We start from the raw sequence: 20,608 nt of genomic DNA, 5'->3' as shown, positions 1-20,608 counted from the left end.
CCTTACCAAAGTGTTAGCAGATCGTTTAGAATCAGTTATATCTAAGATCATTGATCCTGACCAAACTGGCTTCATTCCTGGGAGGCAGTCTTTTTACAACATACGTAGGCTATTCAGTGTACTTTACTCTTCTCACTCATCGGACCAGCCTGAAGCTGTGCTGTCTCTTGACGCAGAGAAAGCATTCAATATGGTTGAGTGGAATTATCTATTCTCTGTACGTTCTAAATTTGGATTTGGCCCAACATTTACCTCATGGACCAAAATAATATATACATCACCAGTAGCTTCAGTACGCACAAACTCTACCAGGCCTAATTATTTTAATTTACACAGAGGAACGCGGCAGGGGTGCTGCCTTTCACCATTTTTATTTGATCTAACAATCGAGCCATTAGCCATAGCTTTAAGAATGCAACAGGACATTAAGGGTGTCGACAGAAATCAAATAACCAATAAAGTTTCACTGTACGCGGACGATCTCTTACCATACATATCTAACCCTACCACATCAATCCCGAAGCTCATTATATGCTTCAACAATTTGGTAAAATTTCAGGCTACAAATTAAATTTCTCAAAAAGCTTACTTTTTCCCATGAATCATCTTGCAGCTTCCATTGACTACAGTAGTTTCTCCTTCAAATTATAACAAGAACATTTCTCTTATCTGGGCATAAATGTTACACGTACATATGAAGGTCTCTATGATCATAATTTCAAATTGCTTCTACAACGCACCAAACAGGATTTCGATAGATGGACAGTGCTTCCTACTACACTGGCTGGCAGGATCAGCACAATCAAAATGACAGTATTACCACGATTTTTGTATCTATTTCAATCAATCCCCATTCTACTTACTAAAACCTGGTTTAAAAAACGTAATAGCCTAATCACTGCTTTCATTTGGAACAAAACTACCACACAAATTAAAAGAAGCAGTTTGGAAGTACCCAAATATAATGGGGGACTTGGTTTGTCTAATTTCTTATTTTATTATTGGGCGGCTAACATTTCTAAATTGAACTATTGGATCTCAATGTATGAAAATAAAAAGGGACCCACACCGGCCTCTATGGAGCTTGTCCCAGACTCCTCATATCACTCATCTCTATGTTAAGTAGCCCCTTACCAGGCAGTGTTGCTTCCCTAACTGTATGCCCAGCGGTAAAAAACACTTAAAATCTGGTTGCAATTCAGGAAACATTTCCACTTAAGCCAGTCAAGCATCTTCTCACCTTTAAAAAGGAATCACTTATTCCCACCATCACAAATAGACACAGCTTTCAACTTATGGCATGAGAACAGCCTGGTTTTTTTTTCCGGGAACTTTTTATTGAAAACACATTTGCATCGTTTGACAAATTACAGAAGGATTACAATCCCCCCAAAAACCATTACTTCAGATTTTTTCAGGTACGTAGTTTTGCCGAGAAAAATTTTCCATTTCCCACTTTAACATCCAAAAACACAATAGATTCAATTCTTGAACTTGACCCTGATGCTAAGAGAAGGATAGCTGGAATCTACAAGTTAATACAAGGTATAAACCCCGCTTCTTGGCAGAAAACTAAATTGGCTTGGGAGAACGATCTACGCATCACAATCTCAGAGGAAACCTGGAAACACTCAACAGAACGCATTCACACAACATCCTTCTGTGCGAGACATGGCCTTATCCAGTTCAAAGTTTTTCATCGGTTACATCTATCAAACGAGAAATTGGCTAAAATATATCCTGGCTCAGACCCTAAGTGCCTTAGATGCCATCATAACCCTGCCGCACTGGGTCACATGTTTTGAACGTGCAGATCAGTGGCTGATTTCTGGACAAAGATCTTTGAGGCCATATCCCATATTTGCCAGGTGAGAGTAGACCCCAGTCCAGTAGTTGCTGTTTCTGGGGTGTTTCCAACAGGCCAACCCACCTCCCTCCAAACAAATGTGGTGGCTTTCATAACTTTATTGGCTCAGAGGCAAATCCTGTTGCACTGGAAGTCAGTGAAACCTGCTTCATTTAATGAATGGGTCAGAGCAGTACATTCTATGATTCCATTAGAAAAGCTGAGGTACAGTAGAGCTCGAGATAAATATATGAAAACCTGGACACCCTTTATCGAATACATTGAAAGTCGAATGGTGCGTTCACACCGGACGCGTCGCAAGCGTCTTGAGCGGCGCTTTTCTATGCAAAGTCTATGGTGGACGAGCGTCGTAGAGCGGCGGGGCGGCGCATCAGGAGCGTCATGAGCAGCGCTTTTCAAGCGTTTCGAGCATCGACGCCCACGACGCTCGTCCCCGGCGTCAGGAGCGCCGTGAGCGTCGCTTTTTGAGAGTTGGGAAAACTGAACTTTCGACGCGCTGCCGCTAAGCGTCAACCAATCAGAGACGATCCCTCCGGTGCCACGTCACTACGAGTGATCCGAGCACCGATGCGGGCCGGCCAGTGTTGCTAACTTGACGACTTTCTCGCTAAATCTGGCGACTTTCCAAAGCCTCTTGGCGACGTTTTTTGTCGACGTTGTCAAAAGCAATAGCGACAAATCTAGCAACCTTCTCTGGTGCTCTGGAGACGTGACAGGACGTCTCGTTGCTGTCGTCAATGAGCAGCGGGTGCTGCGTGAGCCCCTCCCCCGTCCCAAAGCGCTCACAAGCGGTCAGTCTCAGCAGCGCCCCCTGCTGCAGGCAGAGCAGAGAGGAGCAGACCAGCCAATAGCGACTTTTCCGACGACGCAGTCTAGCTTTATTTAACAAATAAAGCCAAGCCGCTCTCCTGATGCGATCCGCCATAGCTGGAAACAGAAATCAGCCTCCCGCGCGCCAATTAACTGACGTGCGTCAAGAGCGTCGTGAGCTTTGTGACCAGCCGGTGTCAAGCATCGTGTTTGAAGCGTCACAAGCGTCAGCTTCGAGGCGTCCCAAGCGTCGACGACGCCTGCGACGCGTCCGGTGTGAACGCACCATAACCCTCACTTAATGTCATATTTTGGAAAAAAGACTCCCCTATTGATTATTTTTTTCTTTTTCTTCTCTCCTCCCTGTGCTTAATTTGAAGGGTTCTAACCTTTCCATTGTTGTTATGTTTCTATGTGCAAAGGATGAGCATGAGAAACACAAGAAGCATAATGTCCTACGATGCTCCAATCTCTATGTGTGTATGTGGGTATGTGTATGTATATGTGTCTATGTGTGTGCGTGTGTGCATGTATACATGCATATAGATTTGTTTCTTTTTTCTTCTTTTGTGACTTAATCATTGTGAAGTTACCTCTTTTATTCCCCCTTCTTATTGTTGATATCATTATTATGATTATTACTATTTCTTCTATTTTATTTTACTTTTTCTGCAAAGCCTTGGGGTGGGGGGTGGGCTTTGGGGTTGGGGTTTGTTCTGTAAATTAAAAATTATAAATAAAGTTGGAAAAAAACTTCCCTCTCATCACTCTTACTCAATACAACGAACACTTCCCTTCTTCATCAGCCAGCCCCGTTTGCGCTTACAAACATGGATAGTTCAGTGAGATCAAAGTAAAAAATGTCATTTCATTGAACATGTTTGTGTTTTTTATTTCTCGGTGTGTGTCAGAAGGGCTCCTCAGTCTGGAGAGACTCCACAAGGTGCTTCAAGATCCAGACCCAGAGCTCAGTCCCTGAATGTCCAGATCAATATCACGCCTGAGAGAAGTCTTCTTGATGTTTTCCTGAGCAGACAAACCATCAATTTGTGCCTCCCCACCTCACCTGAGTACCCTTTTCCCCACTTGTAGCATTTTTTTCAAGAACATTGTTGTGATATTATATCTTTAATCAGTCTTTATTAGCAGTAAGACGGTATAAAATACTGACCCACCGACCTTACCAGCTCTAACTCAGCCCAGCCTACTCCAACCCAACCAATCCTGACCTACTCTAACAACCTACTTTAACCCAACTCAACCCACTCTAACCTAACCCAACTTAAGCAACTCTAACCCAAGTCAGCCTGCTCTAACCCTAACCCTAATCTAACCTAATCTACTGTAATCCAACCAAACTCATCCAATCTATTGCAAATCAAGCACAGCTAACCGAGTCAAACCAAACCCAACCTGCTCTCATATGTTTTATTTTAACTCAACACAATCTACCCTAACCTAACCTAGCCTAAACCTAAGCTAATCCAACCTAACCCACGCTAACCTAACCTGGAATAAACCTAAGCTAACCCAACCTGGCTGCCTTTGGACCGTGGATGAAGCCCACAGTCACTGAAGAAAAGTTAACACAGAGAAACCTGCAGACTCCACAGGGAGACTCTGATTCCCAGTCAAACCGAGGTTTTGTCCCTGTGAGATGAGAGCGCTAACCACTGCTCCACTGCACCGCCGTGATGTAAAGTCTTCAATTGGACGCTGTCGGTTTCTCTTCTGTGCTTTTTGCTCTCTCTCAGGGATTTTTAAATATTCATTTCAAGCTGACAGCTTGACATCAGGTTTGAATAAATAAACAGGCTTTGAACATGTTTTGTTTGACAATGATCCGAAAACACAAAATGACCTTAAAGCTGGAGACGTTCGACTAAAGGCACTTGGTTTGATTCCTCTCAGCTCACACTCCAGACTCCCGTCTTTACATTGAGAGGTATTCTCCTCGGGATGATCTGAACGGCAGTGATCGTCCTCTCGCCTGTTTCACACTTGCAGGCAGAACATGTACGATAAAAGTAAATCACAGTGACGAGGAAGTGCAGAAGTGTGGGAGAGAATCAGTGGTTGCTACCTTTCCCCTGACTTTGTGCCTAATGAGAGTCCACACATCGACTGGCGGCTCCGGGCGCTATAGGAACTTAATGGAGCCGGTGATGAGCTGATTTTAATTGCGGGCAGTGGGAACACCGGGTCGTTGGCCTCCAGGATGCAGACAGGCGCGCTCGCAGTCAATTAATAAAATACAAACTCATTTGCTGTGTTTTAATCCGTCCCCATATTGTTGGATCAGTCGGTCGGCGCCGCGTTCGGCGGAGGAGCCGATGTAGCGGAACCTTCAGGCTGGCGAGCCGATCCGTCTCCAGACGCCCGGCTGAGAAGCCGTCGGTCGGCAGACGTATTGGGGAACACGCCATTAAGTTCTGGATGATACAGTGAAAATATGGGGTAATTACGTGGCTGCAGCATTTAGAACTCACTAAAACAGTTTTATGTGCTTCAAAGTTTGCAGTCATTCTTAAAGTGAGCTCGAGCTGAAGCCACAGCGAGGAGCGGCCGCTTTTCGCTTTCCCTGTGAACGCAGCGCGCAGCGTTCAATGCCTCACAGCTCCAGCACATCATCATTGACAGGTTTGGGACATTGGTGCAGTGGATTGCACTCTCACCTCACAGCGAGAATACCTCTGTTTGATTCATGAATGTCTGACATTTGCATGTTCTTCCTGTGCCAGTGGATCGCACTGCTGCTGCACAGCAAAGATTGAGATGTTCGATTCCGCGAACACAAGAGAGCGCAGCTCTGCTGTGCAGTGGTTTGCACTTTCAGCTCGCAGCGAGGGAGCATGGTTTGACTCTGGGCTGATTCGACCCTGATGGTTGTTCTGGGTTCCAGTTTTCCACCACATTCCGGACAGTGTTTCAGTTGCACAACGCAAATGTGCTGGTTCAATTCCTGGGTGAGTTCCTGCATCATAAAAGTTTTAAAAAGCCAAAATAATAATGCAAAGCTCCACTTTCCTGACAGCAGGTTCGATTCCGGCCTTCTTGTGGCGTCCAGGCCTCATTTAGGCGACATGTTTGAGGTTTTTTGTGAGAGAAACTTCCTTCACGCTACAGCAACAAGCTGAAAATGATGTTCATCAAAAAACAAATCCAAATGTGATCAAGACAACTCAAAGTTTTCAAGACTATTTTACGTGTTCTGTATGGAGAACTGTCTATAGCTGTGAACGACCCACACCTTTCCCTGGCCTTGGTGTTTTGTGTTTTCGGAAAAAAGAACTGACCTATAAGATGCACACATATCATGTTGAAGTGGGCTGTTATTCAGGACGGGGGCACCGGCTCTGACTGTGGTCTGTGTTCACGTTTCCATGCAAAACAACAAAAAAACACTTTTTAGACACACTATTTGTTACACAGGAGCTAATTTGCTTCTGTCTGAGGCACTAACATAATAAAAAATGGCTTTTAGTATTAGCAGAGCTCATAAAAACGGGATGTGACAGTGAAAGAAAGACTGCAAACGGAGATTCATGGGCGAATAAGATCATTTATCTGAACCACATAAAAAATGCAGCCACTTTTAAAATTTAAGTACAAAAGCAAGACTGACACAAATACTTAGGAACAAAGAGAGGCTTCAGCGTGGCACGGTCTGACTCTGAATATCAAGTTTGTTGACAACAGGAAGACAAAGATGTGTTTAGCAGCTGCAAAGACAGAAAGACAAAGTCCCAGGTAGCACATTAGCATGGCGGTTATATAACTGCATTCACTGACATGTAATTCAAAGCAGGGAGCGAAGCTGTGATATTGGTCTATTATGTTGCCTGAGAAAAGGGAAATCTGGAAATCTCATGCGTGAGCTGCACACTGCCAGGAGCAGATACTTAGCACTTTGGATTTTCTTCAAAAACTGCAGTATTAAAATTTAAAGGTGAGGTGGAGGAGTTGATTTTGATTTTCTATTCATGCATAATTGCAGGGAGTCCTAAATTCTGCCCCCCCCCCCCCAAAAAAAAAAAAAAGAAAGAAAGAGTGCTCGCTAACTTATCACCCCGAGACACTCCTCCAACTTCAAAGCTCCGGAGTTTGCAGAAAAAGTTCCCGGTTCGACAATTAGTCTTTTTTAAAATGTCAGAAGGAGCCGTGACAGATTGTAAAGCAGCGGTAGCGTTGCACCCGCGGCGGCTCGTCGCTCTGCTGCTCCGGGGGCTGCAGTCCCCCCCCCCCCTCCCCCACCACGCCGCCCGCCGCCACGGCGCCACTCAGGTACGCTAACAGCTAACAGGAAAACTGCAAGAGACTTGATTTGTCTGAGTGCCGGTGATGAATTGAAGCGTTAATCTTCCGGGGGCAGGGCGGGATTCGCCGCTTGTCGGCTTCCTCCTGTGAGCCGTCATCAAAAAGACGGAGGCGCTCGGCTCTGCTTCTTCACCCTCCACACACAGGGAACCGCTGAAATGAACCCCGAGCGCTTGGCGGGCCGTCCGTTGATTCTGATCCTCCTCCGCGGGCCGGATTGTTACCCAGCGTTCACGTTAATGGCGTCTGAAGACCTTCAGGAATGCGCTCACCCGGCTCTCTGTTCGCGACACCCGTGCGCTCGCCCGCATATTCCTGCAATTTTTCGAGCCGCCAGCCGTGTGGCAGCTGAACAATGCAGGTCAAGAGCTTCAGTTAATGTTCCCATCAATCACCGGGGAAAAGGTGATCTCAGGGACTTTTCCTGTGGCACCAGAGCTGGCATCATTTAGCTGTGTTTGGATATTTCCCAAGGTGATTCATCAAAGGTTTTTGCTCAACATTATTGGAAAAGTAAAAACCAGTCCAGGCAGAGGCGCCACTAGAGTGAAACAACCTCCGAGGACTGGTCGACATGAGCGAAGCCTTCACCGACACGCTGGACTCCGTTCAAGACGTTTTATAATTCAGAACTAGGAACAGTAATTCCTTACACTGAAAACACGTTGAATCTCCTTTCTTTAATTCTTTCTTTAATCCGTCAGAAGAGAACAAACTTCACTTCCTCCTTCTTTTCTTTCTTTCTCAGTTAATTTTGATGCTACAGCTTTAAAGACTTTTCATTATTTCCATTTCTTCTAAGACTCCTATTAAACGAACAGACTCAGCTCGAGTCCAGCGCCCGCTTTGGGCGGCCATCTTGGAACATGTGCGTCATCGTGACAGAACGAGAGAACGAGCAGAACCACCGGTTGAATGTAAAGTGGGATGTTCAGGTGACGACACACTGGGAGGAGCTGAAAGGGACAAAGAGCTGTGGCTCCGCCCCGTGTGGAAAATGAGTCCTCTGAACGCTCTGGCTCCATCCTGAGGGGCAGTGAGTCACTGCTGCTGCTCCTGAACCGGTCTCCTCGTGCTCAGCAGAGACAACCAGAACCATGCTTTCCTCCAGAGGGACTCCTGGTCCAGATTCTCCTGGTCCTGGTTCCAGTCCAGGTTCTCCTGGACTTGGTCATTTTAGAGTTGACAGTCACCGTAACAACGTGTGTTCTCCATTGGCAGTGTTTGGAGTGTGTTGTTCTCCGTGTTCTCCGTGCTGGCTACGACCTTCCTGCCACTGAGGCAGAGCGGGGAATTGTCCTGTCATGATGACTTCCAGTTTCCTTTGGTTTTTTTGGAATTAGTTTAGATTTCATTTTATTTTTTGGTGCTATGGAATGAAAACTACCCAAAACCAAAACGTCAAGTGAGCGACTCCCGTCCTGCTGTGGAGTCCAGGTTCAGACCACATCAGAGAACCCCTGGCTTCAGCCAGCCGTCAGCACGGAGCAGGACGGGCCGCAGCAGCAGGTTCGACTGCTGCTGCCGCCAACCGTGGCGGAGCTGGCCGCCGGGACCCGGTCTCTACAGAGACCACGACGGAACGCCGGCCGAAGCCATTCCAAGCAGGAGAACCGTCTCTGCAGGACTGGCTCGCTGCTGAACCGACGGGCTGCACGGTAACTGGAAATGGGAAAATAAACAAGCTGTTTGTTCAGGAAGGAGCGCCTTTATCAGAGTAATCCATCCAGCTTCATGCAGTTTAAGGGGAATTTATCTGCTGCTCATGCTCTCACACTGAAACAGGCTGAGATCTAAACCCCTTTACACCACGACAAGTCACATTTTGGTTTTTTCATGTCGGAAAGATGTTGTGTTTACACTGCAACATTTTGGAAATGCTGTCTGTTCACATGGAAACAGGAGAACCAGTGAGAACGATGTGGTTTATCGATTGATTTCACCGGGGCAGTTCATGTCGGATGTTGCTGCTCACGCCGCTCTCCAGCTCTGATTTTATTCTGCTAGACTGAATGCAGCTGTTATGTTTTCGTCGTGTTTAAGCAGAGCGTTTGCAGTTTGATCCAGTGTGACCAGGCCTCCCTCGCTGCAGGAACTTCACTCCACACTCTAAGCATTCGCTGCAGCTCTGCCGGGAAGCCTTTCCTGGTGCGTTCCGGCGCAAACAGGCTTATTTTCCAGTGCGTTGAACGGGCGTCAGAGCAGGAGGCCGTTAGCGAACACTTCCCAGTCTGAGGCAGCGGCTCCACCGCCCAGACGGCCGTCGGCTCACTGCAGGAATTTATAAAGACGACGGAAGCTCCCGGGAGGGCGGCGCCGGACCGCCGCCGAAAGCGCCTGCATCAGCAGATCCCCGGTCCTGGAGGAGCTGTCCGTGTGAAGCTGCAGCCGCGGAGGCCGGCCGAGACGTGAACGGATTGAAAGACACGCTCTGTAAACGGCGCGGACGTGTGGAGGGTGGAGGAGGGTCGGACCGGATCGGATCGGAGGCGCAGCACAGAGCTCACACTCTGGATTCAAACATGGCCGATCAGAACCACGCTCGCGCTGACGGACAAGGACGAGCTTCAGAGGGAAGTTCATTTAAAGCCGGTTCCCAACTCAGAAAAAAGCTCCAATAAAAACAGTACAGTGAGGGAGAACATGCAAACTCCACCCAGGACGGAGACCCAGAGACCAGCTGGGCTGAGCCGCCGCAGTTTCCCCTCATTACTCTCATTTTCTCCAGAGATTTTTTTTATTTGAATCAGCGTCTCGTATTCTGGCAGGACTTCATAATTTACTGCAAGACCACCGAAAATGATCCATGGGCCACAGTAGGGGTCTCGAGCCACAGTTTGAGCACCTCTGTACTGACTGATGAGAAGGTCAGAGCGTTCTGAGATGAGCATCTGCAGCTGCTCAGATCCATTCGTCTTCAGAGGGAAGGAAAATCACATTCTGCTGGTAAAAATAGCAGAAACCACAGTGGGAGGCTAAACGCTCCGCGGCCCAGAGGGGGAGCGGTCAACGCCTCACACAGACAGGATCACCGGTTTGAATCCAGGCTGAGGACCTCTCTGCAGTTTGCATGTGAGAGGAGGAAGATGCTCCATAATGACGTCTGTGCTCATTGCAGCATTGATTCAGCTGAACCTCGCTGAACGGGATCATAAAGTCTCGCTGACTGGATGTTTTCTCGTGTTGTGTTCAGACAGTAACAGAGCGAAGAGCTTGACCTACATGTTGCTTTTTTGTGCAGCAGAAAGAAGAAAAGGCAGAAAACCACCGGCGCTTTGGCCTCTGTGGCATGTTTTCTCCTGTCAGTGAGGATCTATTGTCTGCACGCTTTAAAAACTGAACTGTAAATATATAAATAGAGGTTCAGAGGATGACAAGCTCCTCAAACATCAACCCCCGGCGCCGCTCAAAAGACGAGAGACATGAAGGCTGGACCGGTCCTCTCAGCCACCGCTCAGATCTGAGCCTCGTCTTCGTCTGGCGGCGGCGCGTCGGTCCCGAACACTCACCTCGCTCCCGGCGTCCCGGGCTTCTCTCCCGCCGCTAATAGAATGATCAGAAATGTTTAATTCATACAAAAACCCGGAGCATGAAATCATCCATTTGTCAATCTTTTGGAGGGCTCTGCACGAGATGATTTCCTAAATGCAATCAGGAGCTTCCTGCAGCCATTAGCGGTTACCTGGCAACCGCCTCCAGCTTCAGCCTGAGCTCCAGGAAAGCATCAGCTCCGGTCTTTACCGGGTTCGAGTGCAGGATGGGAAGACGTTCAGCACTGCTTCTGATGGTTTTAGGAACATGCATGCTTTGCATACACGATGTGAAATCAATACCTCCTGTTTTTTTAGGCTTCGTGAGGGGAGAGAATGTTCAGGACATTTCAGGATCTGCAGCGAGACGTTTCTGAGAATTTTAATGAAGCTCTTTTGGAAATATCTCAAATTTAAAAAAATAAATTATTATATACAAGGTTGTATTCTTAATGTTTGATAGCTACAATTTCATTATTTTTTATTGTTTTATTTGGCTTTGACCAACTTTCCTGTTACTTTCTATTGATTTTCCCCACATTAGCTATTTTCATTATTAACATTCTAAAGGTTAGAATAGTTTTAGGTACACTAAAAACGTTAGCATTTTTGCTGTATTATTTTGTGAGTAATTTTAGGTATTTTCATTCTTTTAGTCCTTTAGCTGTTTGTGTTGGTGGTGAAGGTGTGTGACTATGTTTTTATTTTGCTATCTATATACTGATTTTTGTTTTAAATACTCTAAAACACTTTGTGTAAAATGCATTATAAATAAATTTGATCTGATTTGCATGTGCGTGGTTTCAATTAAAAAACAAACTACAGCGCCAACTCATGGCCAAATCATGCTAAATTCACCGCTTTCAGCTTTTCTGCCTTTTCAAACATTTGAGGTTAAAACACAGAAAGATCACATTTTTCTAAAAATGAAAGAGGAAAATTATTGATATTTTTATTGATATGTGCAAAGTCAACATGAAAAAGTTTCAGAAAAATACAAGAAAATATATGAATATTTATGTTCCTGCGTTTGAGAGAGATTTCAGTGAACTCCAGATGAAGAAGCGTTTCTCCAGCGGGCCTGAAAAAGGCAAAGCAGACGTGGCTGCAGCTACACTGTCTGCATCAGAGGCTGCACGGCCAGCGAGAGCGAAGAGAGAAGAGATTTCTCTTTTCAAAGGAATACCGAGGCCAGAAGAAGGCCTTCAGAGCTGTGGGTTGCACTCTAAGAGAAAGAGTTTGGCCTTGGTGGACCATAAGTGTGAGAGGAGCGATCTCTGTCCCTCCGACCCACTTCTGGATAACCCTGCTCATCTGAACGCGCTTTACTTCCTGTCTGCAGATGAACTGCTGTGTGTTTCCCCTCGGTGGGGGTCACTCTGCTGCTCCGACACCTCCCCCTCCTCAGGGGAGGTCTCATGAAAGGAAGCAGATTTGTAATTCCAGAGAGTAAAAAGACGAAGCTGCTGGAGATGCTACACAAAGGGCGCGGCGCCGAGCGCAGCGGGAGGCCTGCCGCCGGGCCGAGAGCGGCCGCAATCACACTCCAGACGCAGTGTGAAGCAGGAGCTCTCCACCCGGCGCTGCAACCGGCGCTACACCCGGCTGATGAGCAGGCATCTGGTCAGTAATTCAAGAGAGGAGACGTCTGAAACTAATAACTCTTCAGAGACTACGCCTTGCTGTTAACCCTTTAGTGAACACACCTTGCTGTTAACCCTTCAGTGTTCACCATGTTGTTAGCCCTTTAGCGCTCGCCCTGCTGTTAGGGTGCTTTCACACCTACAGCATCTGGTCCGCTTGAAGCGGACTAGCGTCCCCAACTCCGGCAGGTTCGGTTCGTACGCGCTGGTGTGAAAGCGGACCAGTTAGCTTTGGTCCGGGACAAAGAACCGCACCGAGACCTCCTCGAGGAGGTGGTCTCGGTGCGGTCTCGGCGCGGTCCGCTGCTGGTGTGAAAGTTTACCAGCCTCGGTCTTGTCCGCTCTGTTGTGGAGAAGGCTTTTTGGTCGGCGGAGGCTTCCGTAGCAAGCCGCGCAGCGCATCACGTCACACATGCTGGCCAATCAGGGTTCACTTCCGCCACCCAAAACACATTATTATGTGAACAGCGCCACCAAGGGGCAGGAGGGTCATAGTGGATAGTTCATCTGCAAAAACAAGTGGTGTGAATGCGAACCGAACCAGCTGACAGCTGCAACATTTATGAATAATTTATGTCCGAACCGAACCACTCTAGCGGACTAGTAGGTGTGAAAGCACCCTTAGCCGTTAAGTGAACACACTTTGGTGTTAACCCTTTAACGCTCGCCTTGCTGTTAGCCGTTTGGCGCTGGCCTTGCTGTTAGCTCTTTAGCACTCGCCTTGTGATGCCGTTCCTCTTTTTACCCTGAAGTGCTGAAACGGCTGCACACTATGTGCTATTTATAGTAACTGGATTTCACTTATATCACGCTGAGCTGTCCCTAAAGCTGTTTATACTGTTAATCACATTCACACACACCAGCGGTTCAGGGCCTTGCTCAAGGACGCTTCAATATTGGGAGTTGAACCAGCAACCTCATGGTTGAGGGATCCAGTCAAACCGGCTCTGGTCACCAGAGTTTCTATAAAATCTATTTTATCACTACATCTGCTCTTTTCAGGGTAAAAAGACTGAAGTGGTGACTGGTGAAGCTAATTTGGAGTTTTTCAGTGACTTCCTCCGTCTCGGTCGTGGATCATTGTAGATCCGAGATCAGCAATCGCCTTTAATTCAGCACATCTCAGCGAGACGCACTGAGCTCTAATAAAGCCCCTTAATCCCTGTTACAGAAATAAACATAACGCCAGCAGCTGTCCGCGCTCCGACGAGCAGACTCGCGCCATTAAGAGGAGATGGTGAGCGGCGCCACATAAACCAAGACGCTGTAAACTTGTTTTTCATTTGGCGAGCAGGAATTACTGACAATTTAATGTCTCACTTCAGGCTGCCAGGAAATATGTTTGTAATCTCATTGCAGTGACGGGTGATAACGGTGGGAGTTTATTAAAGGCCACCCATCAACCGGCGAGTCCAACGTTTGGTCAGTCAGAGCAACAGAATCCAAAGTTCTGGATTTTGTATTTTTCTCTCCACAGAGACTGAAATGGAGACGGGGACTCAGACACATTTAGGAAAGAGAGCGTAGAAAGTTCACAAAGGACAGACTGTCTCTTCATAAATACATGAAATGATTTTTATTTTTTCTAAATTTCACAGAAGTCGTCCGTGAAGCCAGAAAACACAGACGCAAGTTTCAATCTCCACAGAATCAGACGTCAGAGCGAATAAGCCGTAAACGCTCACGAAGAGCTCTTTCAGTCACGTCAGGGAGGAACGATGGGCGCCATTAGCCAGCTTACTTTGCCGAAAGCCTCACTTAAGTCTGCATAAAGCACCAGAAACACTTTTAATCTGGGATCATTCAGGCACAAAAACATGAGTGATGCGTCCGCCGTATGTTTGGCGTGTTTGTTTCTCCAGGTCTGAGATTTCCCCTCGTCAGTGAACGCACCTCGACCTCCGCTCTGCCTGGGACCCGGGCTTTGTGATTAAGTGGCACATGCGACCCTCGGGGGGGCGGCGGCGTTGCCTTTATGCTTCATCCGACGGCGAGTCGCATCTTCAAAGGTATTTCCACGATCACACAGATGTCTGCCATCTGCCCAGAATGATAAAGCGTTTGCCCAGAGCCAAGCAAAAGTTTGGATTTTCCACAGACTGAGCGTCGACTCGCTGCGTCTTTGTTGTGAACCGGGTACGGTTCTGGGAAAAAGGCTCCATTCTGAACCGACTCCAGCTTCGAGGAGGAAAGGAGCCACGGGAGGAGCAGAGGATTTGACTTCGTCATGCATCTTTTCACTCTGACACCCCACATTTACAGACTTTGTCCTCTTTCCAGTCAGCCGACGGCATCGTTCTGGGATTTACCCTCTTCAGGTTCTGTTCAGGTTCTCCTCACGGCCCTGCTGTGTTCTGCTGGACTCCGTCTCGTCCCTGTCGCTCAGTTTCTGAGTGAAAAAAACCTGCCTTTTTTTTTGATAACAGTTATCTTGTAATTCAATCAAAACCTGACACTCTGTAGGTTTGTTTTTTTTTGTGCTTTCAAAACATTAAATTCAATAAACTGGGTTTTTCTGTGTTGTGTGTGTCTTTATATCTCATCGCTGTGCAATAAAATAGCTTTTCAAAGATGTGTGGACACATGTACAAGCTGAGCGGCGCGCCGGCCTCATTCTACACAGTTAATCCTGCAGCAGAGGTTAGCCTCCACAGCTGTCCGTTGTTCATGTGTTCATCACAGGAAACACGCAGCAGTGCCTCCATGTTCCAGACCGTTAGAGAGAGTTTCAGACAGGAGACAGCCCTTCTAGTCCAGGAATCCCTCAGTGATCCTGGACTAGATCAGTCCTGGTCCAGGAGTTAGTCCCAATCCAGGAGTACCTCAGTAACCCTGAACCAAGTCAGTCCTGATCCAGGAGTACCGAGTCAGTCCTGAACCGAGTCAGTCTCGATTCAGGGGTACCGAATCAGTCCTAATACAGAAGTACCTCAGTAATCCTGAACCAAGTCAGTCCCAATTCAGGAGTACCAAGTCAGTCCTGATCCAGGAGTACCGAGTTAGTCCTCAACCAAGTCAATCTCGATCCAGGAGTACCTCGATAATCCTGAACCAAGTCAGTCCTGATCCAGGAGTACCGAGTCAGTCCTGAACCGAGTCAGTCTCGATTCAGGGGTACTGAATCAGTCCTAATACAGAAGTACCTCAGTAATCCTGAACCAAGTCAGTCCCAATTCAGGAGTACCAAGTCAGTCCTGATCCAGGAGTACCGAGTTAGTCCTCAACCAAGTCAATCTCGATCCAGGAGTACCTCGATAATCCTGAACCAAGTCAGTCCTGATCCAGGAGTACCGAGTCAGTCCTGAACCGAGTCAGTCTCGATTCAGGGGTACTGAATCAGTCCTAATACAGAAGTACCTCAGTAATCCTGAACCAAGTCAGTCCCAATTCAGGAGTACCAAGTCAGTCCTGATCCAGGAGTACCGAGTTAGTCCTCAACCAAGTCAATCTCGATCCAGGAGTACCTCGATAATCCTGAACCAAGTCAGTCCTGATTAAGGATTACCTTGATTCAAAACACCTGTTTATTCATTAGAGAACCACAGACTGAACATGAACCATCATGCCAGAACAGGACGACATCGTCTGCATAGAGGAATATTCCTGTCCAAAAGAAGGAGACCACCGACACAAGAGGCTGGAGTTTCCCGGTCAGATCGTGGATCTCGCGGTCCAGCAGTTTGGGAGAAGCCTGCTTCATACCTTCCAGCTGATATTGACGCAGGAGCGGTTGCATCTGGAAGACTGAGCAGTAAATCTCTCAGACCTGCTGCCTGATGTAAGCATCCTGTCGTGTGATATTGTTGTGGATACATAACGAGTCCTTTATCTGTGCTGATCTCAGAGCTGCCAGTGAAGCACATCCCCACGTCAGCCGGAGCGTTAGCCTCCTGTAGCGTGGTTCCCTCCTGGTGTCGGCGGCCAGCAGCGACAAGTTCTGTTTGCTTCATGAGAGAACAGTGACTGGACGGAAGACTATTGACCCTGACTCACTTTCTATTCAATCCTTTCGGGTCAAACGTCTGAACTTCAGCAGCTGCTCTCGTTGCTGATGGATAAAGAGAAATGTTTATACCCAAGCCTGCCGTTAGAAAATTGCTGGAGGTTTAGAGAGAACTGGCAGAAGGGCAAAAAGTGAAGTTAAAAATCCTTCCCTGTCCAAACTTCACTCACAAAGAATAAATGAAAGAGCTGCTTCTGCAGAGGTCGTCTTGTCTCTGTCTTCAGGTTTCAGTCAGTCCTTTCACTCGATGTGAAAACCGTCAGTTACTCTGCTTTAGGTGATAAATTCTCACCTTTATTTTACTGGTTTACATTTGAACATGCAAAATTCAAGTTAACAATGAACATAGCATCTGAACGTCGCTGCTGCACCGCAGGAGATTGTTCAAATTGGTTGTTGAAAGTCAAGATTTGCATCAGAGCAGCTGATTAGGTGAATTGATAGTATTTCAAATTAATCCCGCCCAGGTTCATTAACATGATGTATGATGTGTGTCACTGCTGATAATGAAGCTGCTGTGTTTATATAATATTACAATAACTCAAAGGTTCAGGTTGCTTTAGATCAGTCATCAACCATCAATCCAGGTAAAAGCTTATGCTGACTGTTCGGGCGTTTTTATGCAGTGCATAAACTTCCTTCATATAATCATCTGCAGCACTGTGGCACTTGTATTTCAGCATTTGTGTGCGCCCCAAATGTCTTACAGAGAACAGAACAAGATTTTTTTTAACATTAAAATGTATAAAATCTGAATAGAAATAAAGAAATTGCAGAGTCAAAGCAAAGATGCCAGCGAGGAAAGAGTTAAAGCATCCTGCTTGTTGACTGTGATGAAAAGGAGAGTTTGTCTGTAGAGAAACATTCAAACATGAGTTGATCCAAAGGCAGGGAGCAGTCAAATCATGGAAACAAAACAAGATGTTAGGAAAATGAGAGCATTTAAAAGACAAAAGCCAATTAAAACAGGAGAACAAGTAGCTAAGAAATTAAAATGAAGTTAACAAAAATTAATTTAAAATAGTGTTTGAACTTTTCTTTTAGCCGCTGTCGTCTCAAACATCCTGAAATATCACAGCGATACGTCACATCACTCTGTTCCAGAGACCTTCAAACAACGGCTCGCTCTGCGCATCGAACAGAGAACATAGACCCAGACAACATGGAACATAGACCCAGACAACAGAGAACATAGAACCAGACAACATAGACCCAGACAACAGAGAACATAGACCCAGACAACATGGAACATAGACCCAGACAACATAGACCCAGACAACAGAGAACATAGACCCAGACAACATAGACCCAGACAACAGAGAACATAGAACCAGACAACATAGACCCAGACAACAGAGAACATAGACCCAGACAACATGGAACATAGACCCAGACAACATAGACCCAGACAACAGAGAACATAGAACCAGACAACATAGACCCAGACAACAGAGAACATAGACCCAGACAACAGAGAACATAGACCCAGACAACATGGAACATAGACCCAGACAACATAGACCCAGACAACAGAGAACATAGAACCAGACAACATAGACCCAGACAACAGAGAACATAGACCCAGACAACATGGAACATAGACCCAGACAACAGAGAACATAGAACCAGACAACATAGACCCAGACAACATGGAACATAGACCCAGACAACATAGACCCAGACAACAGAGAACATAGACCCAGACAACATGGAACATAGACCCAGACAACAGAGAACATAGACCCAGACAACATGGAACATAGACCCAGACAACATAGACCCAGACAACATGGAACATAGACCCAGACAACATAGAACATAGACCCAGACAACAGAGAACATAGACCCAGACAACAGAGAACATAGACCCAGACAACATAGAACATAGACCCAGACAACAGAGAACATAGACCCAGACAACATAGAACATAGACCCAGACAACAGAGAACATAGACCCAGACAACATAGAACATAGACCCAGACAACAGAGAACATAGACCCAGACAACATAGAACATAGACCCAGACAACAGAGAACATAGACCCAGACAACATAGAACATAGACCCAGACAACAGAGAACATAGACCCAGACAACAGAGAACATAGACCCAGACAACATAGAACATAGACCCAGACAACATAGACCCAGACAACAGAGAACATAGACCCAGACAACAGAGAACATAGAACCAGACAACATAGAGCTAAAGTTGTGACCAACATCACCACAATCTCAGTCCTGATCCAGATCACCAGGATCTAAAGTCCTGTTCCAAGGACCCATAGTCCTGATCCAGATCAGCAGGATCTCAGTCCTGGTCCAGATCAGCAGGATCTCAGTCCTGGTCCTGGTCTAAACAGGTCCTCAGCGTCTCTGGATCTTTCGCCCTTTTTTCCAGTCTTGCCTGAGTTTTCACTTCGTGTGGTTTTTCCTCAGTTGTGTTTGTGTTTAATACCTGGAACATCTGGGGACGTCGGCTACTGCAGTGTTTTCAAATCTATGGAGTCGGGACCCAAAGAGGGTCGACGACTGGTTTTCTTTGGGTCGTGAAATGATTAAAAAAAAAAAAAATCCTCAGAATTTGGAGATGAAAGATCTAATTTCTATCCTAGAAAATGTCATTAGTGTAGAGGAATACCTGGGTCTGTTCGGAGCTTCTCCTCCTGCTTGATTGCCGTTGTAATGAACGCCTTTCATGAAGACTTGTTGTGTTTTCAGTTGTAAGCTGACAAGATTCGGGCGTCTTGATGTAAAATTAATGCAACCTTTCAAATCAGCTGTAAGATCTGGAGAAGAACAACGTAAATGAGGTTTTTAATTGAAAGTTTGCGGCTCCTAAAAGCCCCCTGTCAGCACGCGGCTGTCTGCCTCCACAGAGACCAACCAGCGGTTAACAACCAGTACTTACAGCAAGCCTTTTGTTGGAGAATAAATTAGAGAAAGGTGTCAGTCAAGACGACGCTCACTTTGCAAATTGCTGCATTTATATGCAACACAATAATGTCATTATTCCTGCTTGTCCTCGACAGTCTGAAGCTGTTTAAGCTGCAAAAAAAAAAAAAGAAAAAGAAAAGAAAGGAAAATGAAAAAGACAAGTCCCAGTGTTAATCCTGTTTACACTACTGAACGAGGAGTTTTGACTGTTCACAGATAATAACGGCGGAGCTTTGGAGGACTGACAGCTTTCCCCTTCCACTGTTTGGATTAAGGATTATAGTCAGAGTTCAGCTCTGATGTGTTTTTGATGTTCTTTCTTTTATTATCTGCATATACAAATACAGAGAAGTCACAGCTGCTATTTCTGAACGTATTATTTGACATTCCTTCAGTTTTGTTCACGTGAGAAAGAAATCAGGATCCACCTGTATTTACTTTCAACCAATCAGGTGTTTTTTTTTTTTTTTATTGATCGATGTTGTTATTTTTAGAATTTGCTGAGTTTGATCCCCACGGTGGTGCAGTGGTTTGCCCTCTCTCCTCTGACCTGTAGTGTTTTTACACTAAACGATCATTTAGTTTTGAATTTGTGTTTGATCGGTTTAACGTTACCTTCTGGTACTGTGCTGTTCTGCACCGTCACTCATATTGCCGTCTCTCTCCGTTCTTAGCATCATGATCATCACTGTTGTCTTGTTGTTATTGTGGGATGCGATTGGCTGTTGCCCGTGGTAACGCCACCTCGCTCGGTCCTACCTCCACAGACCGACAAAGCCAGGGATTGGATGAAAGACGAAACACCTGAAAGGCCACAGATGACCAGATGCCGGTCTTTCAAAATAAAAGTTCCCCCTTGCACTCCACAATGAGTAATTGTCTGGTGGGGATTTCAAACCTGCGGTGCAGAGCCGCAGATCCACTCAGATCCGGTGGAAACAGTGAAAAAGCAGCGTTTTCACCTTGTTACATGGAAGTGACAGAAACGCAGTGAACGGCTGTTTTCTCCGTTTCCATGGAGACACACTCAAAGGCGCTTCAGCACCAGGAAGCTATTTCTCATCTGCTCTGATAACCGTCGCCGTGGAAACAAACACCCAAAACACAACGAAAGCTTTGCGTTTTCACTGAACGAGAACTCGTTATGTTCGTGAAGAAAGAGCAGACGATCACATCCTCCGGCCATCGTTCCTCTCACATCAGCCCGCTCTGCTTCAGTCTGTCTGTATCGGAAACTGGAGTTGTTTTCCACGCACGGGGGAAAATGTCAAAAATCTAATAATATATTTGATTTGTGGGGACTGTGTGGGCTGGAGGTGGACCACAAGTTTAAAACCCCCACAGGAAGGCAGACACGCTTCATTAAACACCGAGAAGTTTCACACAGAACTGCTTATTTGTCTGATTTATTCGTCTATTGACAAAAGAGGCTTTATTTCTTTCAACATCTCATTCCAGAGATTTTTAAGTTGTGTATGCACAAAAGAGAGATTATCTTCTG

The sequence above is a fragment of the Salarias fasciatus genome, chromosome 10 (assembly GCF_902148845.1).
Source record: "Salarias fasciatus chromosome 10, fSalaFa1.1, whole genome shotgun sequence".
NCBI lineage: Eukaryota > Metazoa > Chordata > Actinopteri > Blenniiformes > Blenniidae > Salarias > Salarias fasciatus.
The sequence above is the reverse complement of the archived record's forward strand: the minus strand, read 5'-3'. Positions refer to the sequence as shown.